We start from the raw sequence: 20,051 nt of genomic DNA, 5'->3' as shown, positions 1-20,051 counted from the left end.
AGAGTCACGTGGTAGACTTTCTTGCTCTAGTGGTCATAAGTTTAGTATCAATCTCCATCAAGGTAGTAAGAGTTTCTTTTTTAAAATAATATTTTTAGAGGAGAAACTCATTTCCACTGGAAAATCTCACAAGAAGTCGATGGTTATTCAAGGTCCCTCATGGTCTGCGAGCTTGCTTTGGGAAGTTGGTCAGCTCACTTTTCATGAGGACTGCCATGGGATTGGCAGAATTATAATGACTGTGGGCCTGAGTGATTTAGACATAAATAAGTTACATAATTTCATTTATTGCAACTTGCCTTTCTTTCCATATGCCTTAGTCACAGGGTATCAACTCTGCTTCTCCAATCAAGTTGCTCCTCTCACTTGGTCAATGAAATAGACAGAAAGCAGTATTTCTTAGAGAGGTGATGTCCTAGCTTTGTTCCTTTGCATTATTCTTCTTTCCTAGTTCCTTTGCACACATGGGAAAAAGTCAAAACTTGCTGTGTTCATGAAATCTCAGAAGTCTCAGTCCAAGGAAGTGATAGAGAATAAAATATGCTAATGTAGTTTTTAACAAATTAAACCAACTCTCTTCTTTTTCCTAATATAAGTGACATCTCCCCCCAAAATGAAAGCATGAAGACAAAAGTTTCAATGTAAATCAAGTTTAGAAGATAATGAGAGGCTGAAATACTCAAGCTTAGCTGCCTTCAGTAAATAACAAACTATAATTTTAAAGGGGTAAAAATATCACGCAGAAAAATCATTTTAAAATTTGGAATGATCCTTTCTCCCCCAGAAACTAAAACAGATTTGCAATTATCTAAGGTAATAAAGCATATGAATACTTTTCTCCCAATTAAAAAAAATTATATTTGAAAAGGAAATTATTAGTCCATGTAAAACTGGCCAAAATCAAAATATATAAAAAGGTCTGGAAAGAATCTGGAAACCTAAACCATGACAGTTTCACCAATCTGTATAATTAAAACCCAACTATTTAAGCCCTCTTTAGTTACTGATATTTTAGTTGGGCAGGGAGGTAAAGGACCAAGGACAGGTGAGGAAAAGCAATTAGACTCGTTCTGGGTGTCCTCATTTTGCACCAAATGTTGCAATCTGACATCAGATGTTGGATGCCAACAATGAAGTGGATTTTGCACCGATAAGAGCAAGATATTGAGATGTTCAGAGGTTTCCAAAGACAGAGTAAACCTCCTGGTCCAGCAGAGAATTTTCTATGTCCAGATGGTTTGTCAAACAGAGGTCAAGTGACCACTCTTCTTCATAGATGGTTGTAGAAAAGCGTTTCCCCAGCTTTAGTCAATTTAAAATCTTATATCATGAATTCACTATATTTATGTACCATGTTTTACTTTTTTACATTAAAATGATTAAATAAATTCTGTTGAAATCAATAATATCTGTCCTATTAAAGGTTTGATGTCTTGGTGTTTTATCTTTTTCTAAAATAGTTTAAAATAAGCACATAACTTACGAACATTCACTCATGTACCACCTAAAGGCACCTCAAGTATCACCAGGTATACATTTCAACTCTAGGAAACTTGTTGTAAAAGACACTTGAGCATACAGAGACACTTTGAATGTTCTTTTCCTTTTGAGAGGTATGATTCCAAATAGTTGATAGTTGCTGGAGCATGACTTTTTCTTTTCTGCTGTTAAGTAGAGAAATTCATGTAGCCACATAGAACCTTCTGTATCAACACACTTTTATCATTTCAAACTTGTTTTTACTTTTATTATCTTATTTTACCCACTCAGCTCTGCATAGGAATAGTAGGGATGAGAAATTAAAAGCACATAGGCTGCCTTAAGCCCAGTATTACACAGCTAGTTCATGATAGATCAGGTCTACAAATCAACCCTGAAACTGACACTAATTTCATTAAATTAAATTCATCATTAGTGAAGAATTATTCAGAACTTTTGATGTTTTATATGTCATAATAAAAATAATTTTCTAAACAAGTTTTTTCTTTATTTTCCTTTATTTCTCCCAATGGGAAAACCATGGCTCAAATAGCAAAAACAGATCTCTGGGTAAATGTTTTCTTGAATACCTTGGCTTTACACACTCATGTAAAGACAGTTCTGAATATAAAATATTTTACTTAAAATAATTATCATTGTAATAATATTTAAATGTCGGAAGGAGAGACTTGGATAAAAATCACATTTTTTGTAATGTAATTTATCTTGATATTCAGAGGTATTCTGATATTTCAATAAATCAACTGAGCAACTTGTATTTTTTGAAGACATCATATGTGCCCAGCAATAGGATAGAAAAAGTGGTAGAAGTATAAAACAGTGAATCAACAACAAGTTTACAATCTAATTAATAAAACACATTTAATTCAAATAAAAGAAATGGTAGATAGTTCATTTGATTTATAAAACTATATTCTAATGGATCTTCTATGCCTTTGGATAAGACACTTATCGTCTCTCAGTTCTTTCATTTGTAAAGTAAGAAGGTTGATTTTCTCCTCAAATTTTGAAATTCTAAGAGCTATGTCTTAGAGTAAATTAAACTTAAGCAATTTGTATATTCTTTCCTTCCAAAGAATGCATAAGAGATCAATTTGATGGTCATTATATAAATTTTGCAAAGCACTTCTGAAGTGATACAAATAATTAAGATTTAATTCAGACATGATTAAAGTATGAGTAAAGTAGTTAACAAATATTTCTCGAGCAACTATTCATGTCAGGCATGTTGTAATAGCTGCTGGTGATGTAGGCAAGAGTTCCTGTCCATAATGGACCTCCTCTAGTTACAACTGGGGTGGAGTGAACCAAAGAACAAGCATTCAATTCAGGTATTGATAAGTGCTATAAAGAAAGCAATGTACGATAACGTGATAGATGCTGACTGGGGAAGGGAGGAAGGGGCTGCTGTAGATTGCTATTGTAAGGCCTTTCTAAAAAACATGACTTTTGAGCAGAGCTCTCCCCCAAGTGTTTAGAAGTAAATAGCCATGCAAAGATCTTTAGAAAATGTTTATTAACAAGCCAACAATAAGTGCCAACGTTCTGAGCTTTGAGCAACCTAAGTATTTTAAAAAAGAAAATGGAGCAAAAGCCATTGTAATAGCCATGAGGACTGGAGGAAGCTGAGGTGAAAATGTTGACAGTCTTGTAGACCATCGTCATGATTTGGGGTTGTACTGAAGGCATTTAAGCAATGAGTCCATTTCTTGTAACTTTTGTCTTTCTTCCTATGTGCTCCAACCACAAAGATTCAACTCTGCTTCTCTGGACAGTGAAATAGACAGAAGGCAGGATCTGACTCGTACTCCTAGGAACTTTCTTTGGTTCTTGGGAGAACTAAAAACCTAAAATCCACAGCACATCAAAGCCTTCAGATGTCTCCTTCACGTTCTGTTACCAAGGGCAAATCCATCTGTATTCTGTTCAGTCTCTCGCTCCTCCTGTCCACGGGCATCCAGTGCCTTCTTTCTGGTAGCCTTCTTGTTAGAATCTAAATTAATCCTATGCCACCCTTTCACACTTACGGTCCACAAGATGACCTCACACATCCTCTAGTCTGACAAACTTCTGGAGTGCTAATCTCAATGCAGACAGCTCTCCTTGACTCAACACTGACTAAATCCAGGATGATAATTTTTTAATTTTATTTTACTTTTTTGTCTCGCGGGATCTTAGTTCCCAGACCAGGGATGAACCTGGGCCCACGGCAGTGAATGCACGGAGTCCTAACTACTGGACTGCCAGGGAAGTCCCTGCAGGGGGCTTATATTAAGCTTTAAGAGTGGTCTCCTGAAGGCCCTTTTCTCTTGATTTAAGGTGAAAAGGACTCATAGCATACCAACTCCTCTTTTCGACCATCATCTCCCACTTCTAACCCTTACTCTTTCGACCCTCTTTGTGAGTGAAGGGTTAAGAGGGCTAGTTTGGGGCCATCTTCTTTGAAAATGTGGTGTTACTCAAGCCATTAAAACTTATTGTCAGTTTATGGGAGAACAGAGTAATTATTGAACAGGAACAAAATCAGCAAAATCCAGAATGTGGGAAACTACAGGAAAAATACCTCAGTTTTTTCAACAAATACTTACAAAAGGGGAAAATAAGAACGGGGGTGCTATAAATTGAAAGAGACAAGGAGACATATCAACCAACTTTGATTCATGGACTTTGAATCCTATTTCAAACATGCTATCTACAAAAAAAAAAAGCTTATGAGACAATTAGGGAAATGTAAGCACCGGCTGGATATTTGATGATATTAAGGAAATAAAGTTAAAATTTTCAGAGGGATAGTGGTATTGTGGCAATGTCAAACATCAAATAGTCCTTGTATTTAAAGATGAAGTGCTATGATGTCTGGAGTTGGTTCCAAGAATGAAGTTAGAGGGCTTCCCTGGTGGCGCAGTGGTTGAGAGTCCGCCTGCCGATGCAGAGGACACGGGTTCGTGCCCCAGTCCGGGAAGATCCCGCATGCCGTGGAGCGGCTGGGCCCGTGAGCCATGGCCGCTGAGCCTGCGTGTCCGGAGCCTGTGCTCCGCAACGGGAGCACCCGCATACCGCAAAGAAAAAAAAAAAAAAGAATGAAGTTAGAGATGAAGCAAGACTGGTCCTGTGTTGAAGCCAAGTGATAGATACTAAGGATCCGTTATACTAGTCTATCAACTTCTGTCAGTATCTGGTGGGAATTTTCCTTGGAACTAAAAAGGGAAAATGCTGCTTCATGTTCTCACAGCTCTCTTTGAACTGTGGCACTGTCTTGAGGCCTCAACTGAAATATTCATTTAACATTTTTCATATAATGCATTACATATGTCTATATGGCCAACTTATGGGTTGTCTGATAGCCAGTCCACTTTCTGCCATACTGTATATCCCCGTCCTGGAAGTTTAACCTGGACAACTGGCCTACTCTTTCCCCGACCCCCTCCAATATGGTGTTTGATGGTCATATCATGTAAGAGCTGCATGTAATGGAAAGAAACTCTCTGATTTTGAAGTCTACAAGCCACTGATTGAACACTTCAAAATGTCTTCTACCATGGCCTTTCTGAGGTTAAACAAGTTCTATCATGAAGTTTTGTGTAGGAGACAGCTTTGTTTCTCACCATTCTCAAAGGAGTGACTTCATTTTAAATTACATGCAGATGATTTAAGGAATATCAGTTGCACTTCTGGAGTACACTGGAATTAAATGCCATTTAGAGTCTTTTCCTATGATGACATTATGCCATTCTAGATCGTTTCTCTGTAAAATCGCTTCTCCTTTTAGTATCTGTTGTAAATTTCATGATTGATTGCAGATATTTGTCCACAGGGCCCAAAGCCCTTACCCTTTTTTTCTTGTGTTGCATTCTTTATTAGGTCACCCAAAAATAACAGTGCCAAAAGCTGTTATGAAGACAGACATTTAGAGGAATTTTAGGGTAAAGCTCGTGGAAAGCAAATAAAAAGAAGGAGCCACATAATATTCCCTGCTTAGCATTTCAGTTTCTCTCAACTCAAATATTCTTCTTTTTTATAATATGAGTAAAAGAAAGGGCAAATTAAACTTTCTCACCACTATTAAATATTACAAGTTACAGATGTATTTCAATGAGGCATCATTAATATGTCATAAATTATAGAAAATTTCTTTCCCTTCTTAGAAGCAGCAAGGAAATCTCACACACACAGAGTCCCAAGATGACACTGAATTCATGTCACTAAGTAGAATTCCCCAATATCTTCATTTCCTTGCACACTAAAAGAATGGGTTTGCGGACATGCAAGAATTTTTAAAAAGAGCTATAATCTCATCAATCAGAATATTTAGGTAATTACAACATAATCTTTTATTAGCAATTGGAAAAAAGACCACTGATACATTCTCCAGTTAAAGGAGAATGGACATGTAACAAGTCATGGCCTTTAAAATTATAAACCAAAGGTTGGAAATATATTAAAACTCATTACCTAAAATTTATTTACAAGGATCAAAACCATTGAATTAAGTAAAATTTTAATGTGATGAGTGAGATCAATAAAACAAATTAGCCTGATAATGTTTTTCAAAGAACTGCAAATCTAACAAACAGAAGAAAATAGGTATGATAAGCTGACTCTAACAAACAATTATTTGAATGTGTCCCATAAATGCATTGCAAGAACTGGGATAATGTAGTTTTGCAGGTTACGAAGGAGCATACACCTGAGAGGGTTCCTGACCAAGGAATAACTACTTATACTAGACTGTCACTCAGAGGGGAGGAAAAGAGGCACACATATGACAAATGAAATGGTGAAAAAAAAAAAGAAATTAACTTCAAAGAATTTTGTATGTTTATCAACTGTTTGGACTTTCGAATGATATTATTACAACATTAAATGGGTGGTTAGCTCTTGATAACTATATTTACAGTGCTTATTATGTATTAGAAATTGTCCAAGCACTGCATCAGTCTTTGCAATCTTCACAACAATCCTATGAGAAAGTATCGTTATTACAATGGTATTACTTGTGATAAACTGAGGCACTGAGAGGTTATATAAATGAGAGAAATGAATTAATAATAATCTGCACAAAGATGATACAGAAAAAGAGATATGATAGATCACAGTCTCAACCAAATAAAATAAATCAAAAAAGCATAAATAGAACCCCAAGAGGTCAGAACCATAAAGATGTCCTACCACCATACTTGTTCAGATTATTCTTTGCCATTGTACCATCTTGGTATACAGCACCTGGAGCTCAAAAGTGCAGGTAAAAACCATCCAAATACCTAGTAAATTTATATTTCCTATTCTCCAGGCACTGTGTCTGGAAGTATTATTGTTACTTCTATTATTATGATTAATGATAAAAAATCAACTTTCCCTGTTGAGGTCCAAAGTCAGTATTAAGGAGGATAAGGTAAGCTCAGCAAGAATGACAAGGACAGCTTGGATGAAGTAACGACTGTGCTGAAACACACAAGTCAGAAAGCCTGCGGAGACAGCCATACCTTCACTTGATAGGGAGAATCCAGGTGCCCTACTGTTCCCACACGTGAACTTTTTCTTTCTCAGGGCTCTCTTCAAAGTGGTCCCCAGAGTGCAAAGTTGTGAAGGGATATTTTATGGCTGATGGTAAAGATTTGCTGCCTTTTTTTTTTTTTTTTTTTAAATGAAGGGCAAAATGAAATGCTGCTTTGAAAACGGTAGAAAATGGTAGTTTAGTCTTAGGAGAAATATCTGGGCTGTAAAAACCTACAGTCTCTATAGTAGTACAGCAAAGTAAATCAAGGACCCACCTTCTCCTAGTACTCTTATGACGGAAGGAGAAGAGGATATTGTTGGCCTGCAGGAAAACAGGGGAATGAACTAAATGATTTCAAGTACTCCTTCCTGCTGGTTACTTTTGCGATAACTACAGGGAAAAACAAATTCGTTTACTGTTAGGTCTTTGGTTTACCCTTAAGTAAGTGATTGAAAAGTTTTTAACATATCTGAATAAAAACTTTAAGGTACATGAACTCAGTATGGTATCTTAAGTACCCTTACATCAAAATCCTTGCAGATGTGAAAATATGTTTCTCCTACTTTCTTGTATCTGGTATCTGCCGTCCTCGGCAAATTTAGCCCTGGTGTATCCCTAGCACTGAGGCAGGGGTTTCAAATTACTGATGAAGTCTTCTGCCTCTTTAAAGGTGGTATTAAGAGTACCTAGGAGTTCTGAGCAGTATCATCCCTTTTTAGATCTGTCCATTCATCATGATCCCGTGCCAGAATTTGTTAGGTAAACATGATTGACAGACAGCCATCTTTATCCTTTATATGGCTGGAGGTCAGCCCTGGTGGAAAGTAATGCTTTTTTAATTAGCTGTTAGAGGATTGAGTTTCCTTTGTGTAGATAGCATGCTCTCCTCTCTCTGAGCCAGTATCCAAAGTGGATATCTCTTATGTCTTTCGTGCTTAGTATAACTCAGATGACTGAAGAACAGTCATAAAAGATTCATATTGAAGCTGTTTTACGAAAATTTGCACAGCTGGCAAAAAAAAGAGAGAGAGAGAAAACATACTTGAAATAACAGAGTCCTCAGAAAGGAAAATGAGCAACATTTTCAAGGCTATCTTGGCAAATAATGACTGCAAAGAGAAAACTGTTTTGTCACAATACTTCTGATGCAAAAATAAAATAAAATAAACATAATTTTTAACAGTAATGTGCAAAATATAATTTCCCTCTGAGGAATTGGTCCTTCCATTTAAAGGTAAAATAACCCCCTGAAACACTTTTGGTTTGGCAGAGTTTGCAAGAAAAACAAAGCAAGCATTCGTGACTAATTCAATGGCGCTGTACTTCTTCCGCATCTTTTGTAAGGCAAGATGTTCACTTCAGCGAAAGCTGATTATTTTTATGCCTAAAACAATTAATTCAGCAATATGTGAAACCACTGTGAAATGGAGAAAGGGTGTGCACAAAATTTTAATACATATTCAAAATACAGGCTTTTTATTTAAATATAAAATTGTTGGGCTAAAAAACACTCTGATTATAACAGTCAAGCTTATAATATAAACTTCTAAGTAGTTTATAAATACAGTGACTCGATATGATGTGCAAGGGCTAATATTATATGAAGATTCTAAAAATGAATTTTCTACCTTATGAATTAAAAAAGAAAATCAATTATCTGAATGCAATGCATAAATAGACCCAAACTCTTTTGTCTAGTTTCATGTCTAAGCTGTTCTATTGATTTTCTCTGTTGTTTTCTCCTTCCACTTTCATTGATTTCTGATCTTTTCTTTTAATTATTTTCTTCATTTGGGGTTTATTATACACTTCTTTTTCTAATTTCTTAAAGTGAAAGCTTAGTTGATTTGGGACTATTCTTCTTTTGAGATCTTTCTTCTATTACAAGTCCTTTTTCTTTCTTTTTTTTTTTTCTTTCTTTCTTTCTTTCTTTCTTTTTTTCATTAAGAGGTAGTATGGTGTTGAAGAACATGAGATCTGGAGCCTGAGTTTGAATCTGAGCTCTGCCACTTGCTAGCTGTGTGATTTTAGGAAAATCACTTAAGCTCTCTGGTCCTCAGTTTCCTAATCTGTAAAATGGGACTAAAAATATTTTCTGCCCATCAGATTGTTAAAGAAAAAGTGAGTAAAGATATGTAAAGAACTAAGAAGTTCTTTGCAATGTGTGCAATTTGAGTGCTATTATTATTGCAAGCAGCATGCATTCATAAGATCTGTAGAACATACATCAAGTATACTGCACATTAAACAAGCTAACTTCATTTAAATAACACATCAGCCTTAGTAAGAAACTCCTGTGGTTTTTTTTTTTTTTTGGCGGGGGGTGCCTCATTTCTCACTGTATATACAAAATATTGGATTGTATTTAGGAAAGAAGAGAAAAATCTATTTGTGATGGTGATGACATCTGTCACCCAGTGATGGTCTCTAAGCCAATTGTATGCAATTTCAACACAGAGAGATTGGGGAAGTCTCTGGGTATAATTTTCCTTATTAGCTAATTAAGCTCCAGAAAATTAATTCATTACTAGTCTACATTCCTTCTCTTTTGGGTAACCTGGTGGGTATATCGTTTAAAAAAAAAATAACGTGCAAAAACAAATACAGTTATCCCCTGTTTCCAGGACACCCACATCTACCAAAATCCACAGGTGCTCAAATCCCTTGTATAAAATGACATTGTATTTGCATAAACCTATGCATCTCCTCTAGTATAATCTAAATCATCTGTAGATTACTTATAATACCTAATACAATGTAAATGCTAAGTAAATAATTGTAAATACAATGTAAATGTCATGTAAACAATTGCCTGGAAAGCGGCAAATTTAGGTTTTCCTTTTTGGAACTTTCTGGAATTTTTTCCCAAATATTTGATTCATTGGTGGAATCCACGAATTGAGGAACCCACAGATACGGAGGGCCAGCTGTAGTTCGTTTAAAGCAATGACTACAGGCCATATGAAGTGCATAATTTAAAAAACTCAAGGATTAAATTGTTTGAGGAGACACCCCAAGAAATAGTTTTGCTAGTTGCATGCTTGAAATCAGGCAGGAAAATGCTTTCTCCCTGCATCTCAAAACTTGGGACAGAAAAATTGGTCTGTACGATCGGAAACATGGACCGCACTTGCACTCACTTGAATTTTTACTTTGCTAAGGTTGAGTTTTTCCCACAAAAGGGTCATAATGGCTGTCAAAGAAATCCACATATAAAATTTGTTTACAGCAGTTTAAACAAGCCATTTAATCTGCAGCTGGTCTGGCTGCATGTGACGGTGCAGAGGGTGCTGAGCAAAGCACCGGCACAGTCACACGGTGTGCACAGCCCAGATGCGAATTTTTACACCATTTCTTGCCAACACATGGTACCTTTGCTTACCAAGTGTCACCATGGGAGCGGGAGCTGGGGTGAAGACAGGAATTAAAACGAGGAGAAGATAATCCACTTTATTGAGCACTTATTATGTGCCAGGTACTGTACTAGGTAAGCCCATTACCTATTATCTCATTAGATCAATTGAATAAAAGCAAAATTAGAAAAGCCTTTCAGAATGAACAATTATATGAGGATTGGAGGTTGCAGAGATGAGCTGTTTGTGCTGCTTGGGATAGAAGTCACTGAATAAGATTTTTAAAGGCTCATTTGGGGAGGGTTTTAATGCATCTCTTTTCCTCTGTGTTATATGTTTGTAGGACCAGGATTTTTCATTGCCATAGGTACACTCAAATCCAAATATTAATGAATATATAAAGTGTAAAATGCATTGCCTTAATTAATAATGAATATACAAAGTTTAAAATGCATTGGCTTAATTAATAATGAATACATAAAGTTTAAAATGCATTGGATTACCCTATTACAGGAATAGATTTTAGCTGAACATTTTTATTAATCCTAATTCCTTTTGCTGAGATCTACTTTTCAGGGGAACATGCCGCTGTTTTGGTGTTTCATCTCATTAAAGTACACCATGGAAAAGGGTTCGTGAGAAACTTATATACAAATGCAGCCTGATGGGTCTAATTAGCTGGAAGAATATCTGTATAAACAGGATCTGTTGGACACAATAAGCTGCCCTTCCCCCACTTACTTATATAATAATCCTGGCTTTCAGAAGACTAATCACTACACACCATCGACACAGCATCTAATTTCCTCATCAAATTTCTCTGCTGGGTTTAGCCATGCTTGTCAACTTCCCAGCTCCCTCTTCAGTAACTGGGTTTATTCTTAGTGTATCGCCCATAAACATTCCTATGAGCAAACCCATGAAAGAATGAAGTCCAAGTTTCTTTATCGCTCCTTCTTTCCAGAAAGCTTTTCTGCACACACTCCTGGGAAAGGTCACAGGTAATTTGGGCTGGTCACTTCAGGGTGGCAGAATTGCGACCAGCACATTGGGCTCTTTTGTTGAAGCCTCCCGCTGACCACCAAAGGGGACCACAAGCTGAGGGGAGACCGTTTAGGAAAGTAGGCGATAACCGGAGCAAGTCTGCCCGACTCTGTCTCTCTTTAAGCCCAAATGAAATTGCTCAGATTCAGTTTCAGGAGAAATGCAGCTTTTCTGCAAGCAAACCTCTTCTTTATTGCTTGTATGCTAGACATTGCTGAATATTTACAAGGAGTTTTAAAATCACTTATTGTGGAAGAGAAATGTGCCATGAATGAACTGAACGCTGCTTCGTTTTCATATCAATTTTACCATTTGGCCGTGGAACGTTCATTTAAATCTCTCCTACTCAGTCTCTTCGAAAGGAAAAGCAGTAAATCGGACACTCAGTAAATTGTGGAAATGCATAACTACTGAACTGGCTATTTCTAAAATAGGATTGCCCTATGGTGCTATACAGGTTGAATTGGTCTCTCCACCGAAAAAAAAAAAAAAGAGATTGGCGTCCTAACTCTCAGTCCTAACTCTCAGTGCCTCAGAATAAGTGACCTTATTTGGTGATAGAGTCTTTTACAGAAGTCATCAAGTTAAAATAAGGTCATTAGGGTGAGCTCTAATCCAGTATGACCAGTGTCCTTATAAAAAGGGGAAAGTGGACACACACACACACACACACACACACACACACACAGGGAAAATGCCATGTGAAGGTGAGGGCAGAGATCGGGATGGTGTGGGAGGAGTCAAAGATGACAAGCACACCACCAGAAGCTCGAAGACAACACACTTCTGTTGTTTCAGCTACCCAGTTTGTAGTACTTTGTTACAGCAGGCCTAAGACAGGGACATAAATTCTAATAATAAATACCAGGATATTAAAAAAATAAAATGGATTTCAAAATTTGTTCTATGCCAACAAACAAGTCAGTGGTAGTAACACAATTATGGGTTATATTCTGCTGTTACATAAGCTTCTTCCCAAGCAAACTGGGCTTGATTTCTCCTACCTGCATGACTCTCTAGGCAAGAGAAGTGTTCTAGTGCCCTCAGAAGCTAAAAAAATCTCTAAGCCCCAGTTTCTCAACCTCTGCACTATTAACATTATGGGTTGGATAATTCTTTGCTGAGAGCCGCCCTATGCATCGTAGGACATTTAGCAACATCCCTGGTCTCTACACACTAGATGCCAGGAACCCTCTCCCTGGGGTTGTGACAATGTCTGCAGACATTTTCAAACATCCCCTGAGAGGTAAAACCACCCACCTTACCCCCAGTTGAGAATGCCTGCTCTAAACATATTTTCAGGGAGCAATTGCAATCTTGTAATGCGAAAAAAACAAATGAGTTTCAATTGATATTCCATGATCCCTGGTTTTCAGTGGCCTTCAGAGACTTTCCAAACCTTAGTAACAAAAGTCTTGTTTTATTTGCAGGCTAGCCAATCCTATTCAATTCTAGGACCATTTACTGAGGGTTTCCCCTTGACCTCCTAGGTTAGGCAGAGGAGACTAACACACATGAAGGGGGATACTCCTTGACACATGGATCTTACTAGAGTGGCCTCAAAAAGGTATCCGCCTTTTTGTAGCTGGAAATTTTTGCCTAACAAATGTGTCAGTTTGGCAAGCACCATCTTCTCCTTGTCCTGAGGGTGAAAATAAAAGTTTATGTGAGTAAACATAATTCCATCTGGAGAAAAGGACTGTCTTCCATGGCTGTGGGGTGCCTTGACACAGTAACTACTCAGTAAATGTTTGCTACGTCAATGAATGGCTCTTATTCCTCAAAAACAGGAAATAAAAATAGGAAGTTTCAGGCAAGACATACCGAAAAGCTGCTATATTGTTAAGGGCATGTTAGCGGGTGAAATAAATCTTTTACTCCTCACTGTTTTTTATATTACTCATTTTTAATCCCAAAATATGCATTTGGCTTAAATTAGGAAGATTTTCTTCTCTTTTCATTGCCCGTGTAGGAGATACCAGTAGTTATCACCTTACCTTATGGTAGCGTGATAATCAGATCACAGGCTCTGGAATCAAACAGACATGGATACATGGGCTTGAATCCTAGATGCAACTGTCTTTTACCAGTTCCTTGTCCCACCTCAGCTTCGACTTTTTTTATCAGTAAAATGGGAATAACAGGACCTGATAGAGCTATTATGGGAATCAATAGAGTAATGCTTACAAAGTACTTAGCCTGGTTATAAGAAAGCACAGTTACTGCTAATATTTTTTGAGAGCTAGACATTTTACAAATTGATCCACATAAATGTCTTCTTTCCCTAAATCTTCCTAAATGACCATACTCTCCTGCCACAAAGATTTTTTCCTATGGTTTTCCATGACAACAAAAATAAGGGAAGTCTTTCCAAAAGGGTCAGCAAACTTTCCTCTAAAGGAACTAGTAGAAATACTTCAGGCTTTGCTGGGTGGTCTGTGTCTTAGCTACTCACCTCTGCCATTATAGCATGAATATTACTCAGCCATAAAAAAAGAATGAAGTAATGCCATTTGCAGCAACATGGATGGACCTAGAGATTACCATACTAAGTGAAGTAAGCCAGACAGAGAAAGACAAGTATCATTTGATATCACCTATGTGTGGAATCTAAAAAAAAAAAAGTTACAAATGAACTTATTCACAATACAGAAATAGACTCACAGACATAGAAAACAAACTTATGGTTACCAAAGGGGAAGCAGGGGAGGGATAAATTAGGAGTTTGGGATTTACATATACGTACTACTATGCATAACATAGTTAACCAACAGTGACCTACTGTATAGCACAGAGAACTGTACTCAATATCTTGTAATAACCTATAAGGGAAAGAAGCTGAAAAAGTAGATAGACATAGAGATATATAGATACATAGATATAGATATATATAGACACATAGATATATTATTTGTATAACTGAATCACTGTGCTGTACACCTGAAACTAACACAACATTGTAAATCAACTGTACTTCAATTAAAAAAAAAAGACAGCTGTCAGCACGATGTTACCAAATGAACATGGCTTGGTTCCAATAAAACTTTACTTACAAAAGCAGGGGACTGGCTGGGTTTGGCCCACAGGCTGTGGTTTGCTAACATTTATTCTAAAAAGAATGAGCAGCTTTCCATTTTCATATGTCACTACCCAAGCTTTGTATGTTGGTGATTTATTTAAAAATCACTACGGATATAAACCATGCTTTCTCCTTTCTCCTTAAAGCTTTACATTCCTGTATGTGGTTCAGAATAGTAGTAATTAAATTGGATTTGTAAATCGTGGGATGAAATCAGGGCTGAGAAGATCAACGATTCATTGTAGTAAAGAAAAAGTTGGGTGGTTCTTCTGTTTCACTTCTGCTCAGGAGAACCAGTTGGTCATGGCTAGGCTGCAGGCCTACTGCACATCCTATCCACAGTGTGGCTGGAGAAGCCTGTGCTGACGCCTGTGGGTTTGTCCGAGTTGGCCCTTCTCCTGCTACTTTTAGCAAAAACAGGTGAAGGTGGATCTCCTGGTATGAACTCCCACGACACCAGAAGCACTAAGGCAGGACCTGCATCTTATACATCATGGTGACCATAAGGGCCCAATGCCAGGCATGTCATAAGCACTCAAGATTTTGTGCCCAATTTATGTTTACAAATCTCTCATCCCCATGATCCAGACTTCGAGTAGTGTCAGAGTTCAAAGAACAGTTCACAAAAGTCATTTCAAAAATTTTTCAGTCATTTATTTCAGTTTTTAATACCATGAAGGGGATTTGCCAAGCAGAAAATGCCTCTTTAAAATCTCCCTTTTCGTCTGCCATCTATGTCTTTGTTTAATGCAGTTAATTAAAAATTGTTTATTAATCCCAACTACACCCTAGACGATGCTCCTTGAACCAGTGGTATGGGATTCCTGGTTTCATGGTCAGGAAGGTCCCTGCCATGACAAATTCCCCCAAGCAAAATATCCAACCCTGGTGTGTGTGTCTCCTGCCATCCTTTCCTCTCCCTTTCCCTCTAGTCCTTTATTATAAAGCCAAAAGATTAGAGACAAGCCAGACTGTTCTTGGAAGGCAGCACAGAGAAAAAGCTGGGAATCCTCATGAATAATTATTTAATACCATAACAAAACTATGATGCATCTTGATTATGATGTTGTGTTTTGAAGCATTCAATCAGAATTCAAACTCCTCTCCCTTCTGAGAAATGAAAGAGTAGCTACTAACCCTAAGGCAGAGAAGAAAATGAGACGTTTGATAAGAAGAATGTAGGGCTTCCCTGGTGGCACAGTGGATAAGAATCTGCCTGCCAATGCAGGGGACACAGGTTCGATCCCTGGTCTGGGAAGATCCCACATGCCGCGGAGCAACTAAGCCCGTGCACCAAAACTACTGAGCCTGTGCTCTAGAGCCCACGTGCCACAACTACTGAAGCCCTTGCGCCACAACTACTGAAGCCCGAGTGCCTAGAGCCTGTGCTCCACAACAAGAGAATCCACTGCAATGAGAAGCCCGCACACCGCAACAAAGAGTAGTCCCCGCTCACCTGCAACTAGAGAAAGCCTGCGCGTATCAACGAAGACCCAACACAGCCAAAAATAAATAAATAAAAATTAAAAAAAAAAAAAAGAAGAATGTAACAACCACTGCCACCATTTATAACCGGATGTTCTTTGTAGCAGGTAATTTGTGGGATGCACAGTGCAGGTACACTTTTCCCTTTCTTGAGAATGCCAGTCCTGTTGATACTCAAAGCCGAGATGCAATTTGTACTGAACTTGGGTTTATTTGTTTTCTATTACTGTGAAACAAATTACCATAAACTTAGCTGCTTAAAGTGACACTCATTTAGCATTTCACAGCTCAACTGGTTTCTCTGCTCAAGGCCTCACCAGGCCAAAATCAAGGTGCCTGTCAGGGCTGTGATGCCATCTAGGGCTCAGGATCCTCTTCTAAGCTCACAAGGTTGTGACTGAATTCAGTTCCTTGCTGCTGTAGGACTGAGGTCCCTGTTTCCTTCTGGATGGCAGTTGAGGGTCTGTCTCAGTTCCTGCGGGTCCCAGTAGTTCTTGCCATTCGGCCTTGCATGGGCTCTCTCACAACATGGTAGCTGATCCCTTGAAAGCCAGCCGGAGAATCTCTGACCTCAGGGCAGGCCCCAGTCCATCTTTTAAAGGACTCCATTAGGTCAGATCACTGAAATAATCCCCCTTTTAATTAATTAAAAGTCAACTGATTAAGAACCTTAATTACATCTTTAAAGTGCCTTCCCCTCTGCCATATAACACAAGATAATCTCAGGGATGTATCCCATCACATTCACAGGTCTTAGCCATACTCAGGGAGAAGAGATTCTATAGGCTGTGTACCCCGAGGAGCAGGAATCCTGGGAGTCATCTTAGAATTCTGCCTACCACTGTAGGAAAGACTATCATGACGGAGTTGTCAACAATTAATCCCAAACTACTATATATGAGCGTGTGTGTGTGTGTGTGTGTGTGTGTGTGTATATATATGACACACTCATACCCTTTAGGACTCACTTCTGAGGATAGGATCCCCAAAAGCGTAAAATCCCACACTTCAGATCCACAACTATCACATGGAGAATTTCTTGCTTGTTTATTAAGACTATTCCACAAACGGCATATGCATTTAAGGCGAAACCAAGTGAAATCTTGAGATAAGTCTAATGACAGGGACAGGACCCCAGATGTGCCTTTTTCAGCGATGACTTTCTCTTGCCTGGAAAACTACAAAGTGAATTTGAAACCACCAGCAACACAGTGCCAGTCACATGGATGACATTAAAAAAAAAAAAAAAAAGAGGAAGCACAGAAACATCAGGAGTCTTTAAGCTGTTTTCTAAATTCAGCGTCAGCAGAATATTTATGTTGGCAGCATCCCGTAACTCGCAGCAGGAGATTTGACAGAAGGCACTCTATACGTAACCCGTGTGAGCCCCAGATCAAGAGGAGAGTATTTGCATAAACAGAATCCTAGAGACCGTGTCATCGCTACCTTTCTCTTCCTCCTTCCTCCCTCTCCACCCTACAAGCTGGTCGGATTGAGTTTCCCGGGCTACCTTCCATGAACATCAAGGAATGCAACAGAGATGAATGTTACATTGACACTAGCAGTTCCACCACAGAAAACTGTTTGTCCACCCTTTTCATTTCTCAGTACCAGCAAGCATCTAAAGACTTTGCACCTGTTCTAGTTAGCCCTGGCAAATGCAGCCTGTATTTATATTAATAGAATGATGTTTTCATAACAAAATGGATGTGCAGCAATCAGGGACTCTCTCTGGATGCTCTCATAAGTGCGCAGATCGGGGGAGGGGTAGCTCTTACATAAAGCCCCATGGCAAGGGTGAAAGATGCACGAATCCCAAGCTGAATCATCAGGACGGTTTGAGAACTTGTTCAGGAATGACCAGACTCAAGTATTGGAAATTAAATTAGATCCTCGATTAAGAGGAAAATATGCTGGAGATAAATGGGCTTTTCATGGGTAGTTCAGAGTTCTGAACTGTTTTGTATTCCGTCTCCTGTTTCTGTAATTTGTGCCTTATCTCCCCAGAGTAGAACTGAAAACTGGTGAGATCATACTTGGCTCAATTCCTAAAAGTTTGTTTTGAGTCACCAGTGTAAATATTGCCCACCCAATCTGTACATTTGCACAAATTAACTGAAACCAGCTACCCAATTCTTACTTCATATTTGGATCTGTTGATTAACGCTGACAGCTGTAACCTCATTAGTCCAGGCTCTGGCCATAGCAAAGCAGCTGTCAAACTAGGAAGAAGTGGACTCACTGAAGTCGCCTATGGACCAGGCATGTTAAAATCGATAGACACTCTAAAAGGTTTCAGTTATGATTCCAATTCTAAATGATGTTATGAGGTGGGCTTTTCACCTAGATCCATGATATGGGCCTGAAATCGGTTGTTTATGGAGAAAGCAGAGGCTCTATCATAAAGCAAGAACATAGGTTTTATCTGAAGAGTTTGGATCTGTATCAGTTGAAAATGGGTTTTTAGCATGCATTATAACACAGACATTTTAATATACTTTTAAATATTAGTTCCTAATGTATTTTTTGGCATGAGTGATTTTGTTAGTTTTGACAAGAGGCCAGCAGGGTCCTGACTATAGAAATAAGAAAGATTCTGCAGCTGGCCCTCACTGGAAAAGTAGAGATAAAAAAGTGAGGAAAGAATTAGAATACACTCCAATAGGAATGTGGTTTCCCTAAACAGAACACAAAGTCCTCAGAGTGAATTCTGTTCCCTTCTATAAGAATCTCTACGGAGGGGGTAGGAAGGGAAAATTCTCAATATCTTTTCATTAAAACCTGGAGGTTCAGGAAGGAGATGATTTTCCATCCACCAAAGTGTTACAAAGAACAATGGAACCAGGTCAAATGCAATGTGTGGACTTCCCTTGTGGCATTTTCCTGTGAGGAGATAGCTTGGGGGAGCGGAAGAAATTCTGAAGGAAGAATCTAGAGACTTAATTTTTTTTTTTTTTTTTTTTTTTTGCCGTACGCGGGCCTCTCACTGTTGTGGCCTCTCCTGTTGCGGAGCACAGGCTCTGGACGCGCAGGCTCAGCGGCCATGGCTCACGGGCCTACCCGCTCCGCGGCATGTGGGATCTTCCCGGACTGGGGCACCCGTGTCCCCTGCATTGGCAGGCGGACTCTCAACCACTGCACCACCAGGGAAGCCCGAGACTTCAGTTTTGATCCCAGTATTGGTCCCAGTTCTGCCACAGCCCCCCAGTGGGAGCTTTGGACAAGTTCCTTAATATCTCTGGATCTCAGTAGACCCCTTTATAAAATAAGGTTTGCCATATGATTTCAATGATCCATCTATCTTTAGTGATTGAAGAATCTTTGCACAAGTCATAAGAAGCTTCTCCACTACGGCCCAAAGTGGATCCAATTACCAATTTTTTCCCCTTCGGGGTAATTCTCTTCTTCTCTTTCTGTAGTGCCCTTTAGCCTATTATGCAAACAGTTGCTGTTCTTTGGCGCCCCCTGGTGGTGGCTAGAGCTTTTACACTCGCTTTCCCACGTGGCCCTTGAAGGTAAGAATGCTAACTGTGGGAACTTTCCCCGTTAGAGCCCTGTCTGCTGTTCACCAGGGGGAAAAGCAATCCACCCACCGTTGTTGCATTATAGCTTTAACACACTGCTTTTTTGAGGCTTAAGGGGGCATGCTGATTTTTAAAAGAAGTAGCATTAATCAGATGCTTTATTGGCATAAACACTGTCAACTCCTAGCCTGCTTCAAGTCGAAGGATTTAAAAAGGCAAGGACTTCTACTTTCATTACTGTGAGAAAATAGATAAAATTGGAAGTATTTAAGCGTTTAGTAAAGGCCAAGAGTTCCCTTTGCACATGACTAATTTAAATTACCAGAAATATTAGATTATATATGCTCCGATGTTTCCTAAATATAGATTTTGATTATAACAAAGCACTAGAAGTTTACTGAGGCTTTCCCCATACCTTTCCTTCAGTTTAAAAATCATTTACAGGGAAAACTCTGAGAGTCAAAAGTCAGGCAAGATGAAAAAGTAAAGGAAATCATTTTTTTGTTGTGGAAAGACAGGTAAATATATTTTAAGTATCGTGGGCCATTGGGAATTAAATTCTACCCTCG

The sequence above is a fragment of the Stenella coeruleoalba genome (genome assembly GCF_951394435.1).
Source record: "Stenella coeruleoalba genome assembly, chromosome: 12".
Lineage (NCBI taxonomy): Eukaryota > Metazoa > Chordata > Mammalia > Artiodactyla > Delphinidae > Stenella > Stenella coeruleoalba.
Note: the sequence above shows the minus strand (reverse complement) of the source record.